This window comes from Cyclopterus lumpus, chromosome 15 (assembly GCF_009769545.1).
Source record: "Cyclopterus lumpus isolate fCycLum1 chromosome 15, fCycLum1.pri, whole genome shotgun sequence".
Taxonomy (NCBI): Eukaryota; Metazoa; Chordata; class Actinopteri; order Perciformes; family Cyclopteridae; genus Cyclopterus; species Cyclopterus lumpus.
Window position 1 is genome coordinate 1,105,909 of NC_046980.1, and position 1,592 is coordinate 1,107,500.

Genomic DNA, 1,592 nt, shown 5'->3' on the forward strand with positions numbered 1-1,592 from the left:
TTAAACGTTATTGATTTTATGAAGACTTCATGCAGACTCATTAATGGGGAGGAGAGAACAGACAGAACAGGAGAGGAAAGAGAAGAGGAAACAGGAGAGGAAACAGGAGAGGAGACATGAGAGGAAACAGGAGAGGAAACAGGAGAGGAAACAGGAGAGGAAACAGGAGAGGACACAGGAGAGGAGACTGGAGAGGAAACAGGAGAGGAGACAGGAGAGGAAACAGGAGAGGACACAGGAGAGGAGACTGGAGAGGAAACAGGAGAGGAGACAGGAGAGGAGACATGAGAGGAAACATGAGAGGAGACAGGAGAGGAGACATGAGAGGAAACATGAGAGGAGACAGGAGAGGAGACATGAGAGGAAACAGGAGAGGAAACAGGAGAGGAGACATGAGAGGAGACAGGAGAGGAGACAGGAGAGGAGACTGGAGAGGAAACAGGAGAGGAAACAGGAGAGGAAACAGGAGAGGAGACTGGAGAGGAAACAGGAGAGGAGACAGGAGAGGAAACAGGAGAGGACACAGGAGAGGAGACTGGAGAGGAAACAGGAGAGGAGACAGGAGAGGAGACATGAGAGGAAACATGAGAGGAGACAGGAGAGGAGACATGAGAGGAAACATGAGAGGAGACAGGAGAGGAGACAGGAGAGGAGACAGGAGAGGAGACAGGAGAGGAGACATGAGAGGAAACCGGAGAGGAAACAGGAGAGGAGACATGAGAGGAGACAGGAGAGGAGACAGGAGAGGAGACTGGAGAGGAAACAGGAGAGGAAACAGGAGAGGAAACAGGAGAGGAAACAGGAGAGGAGACATGAGAGGAGACAGGAGAGGAAACAGGAGAGGAAACAGGAGAGGAGACAGGAGAGGAAACAGGAGAGGAGACATGAGAGGAGACAGGAGAGGAAACAGGAGAGGAGACAGGAGAGGAAACATGAGAGGAAACATGAGAGGAGACAGGAGAGGAGACAGGAGAGGAGACAGGAGAGGACACAGGAGAGGAGACAGGAGAGGAGACAGGAGAGGAGACATGAGAGGAGACAGGAGAGGAGACAGGAGAGGAGACATGAGAGGAGACATGAGAGGAGACAGGAGAGGAGACAGGAGAGGAGACATGAGAGGAGACATGAGAGGAGACAGGAGAGGAAACATGAGAGGAAACATGAGAGGAGACATGAGAGGAGACATGAGAGGAGACAGGAGAGGAAACATGAGAGGAAACATGAGAGGAGACAGGAGAGGAGACAGGAGAGGAAACAGGAGAGGAAACAGGAGAGGAGACATGAGAGGAGACATGAGAGGAGACATGAGAGGAGACATGAGAGGAAACAGGAGAGGAGACAGGAGAGGAAACAGGAGAGGAAACAGGAGAGGAGACAGGAGAGGAGACAGGAGAGGAAACAGGAGAGGAGACATGAGAGGAGACATGAGAGGAGACAGGAGCGGCTGGAGGAAGTATATGGTGATATAAACGATGTAAACCGTACTTCAGATAAACTGCATCGAGGCCGAAGACTATAAATAATTTATCTTTTACTTGTTCAATGCAGATAAAAGCTGCTTTGTAGTTGTTGGCATCGCCTCTGGTGCCAGG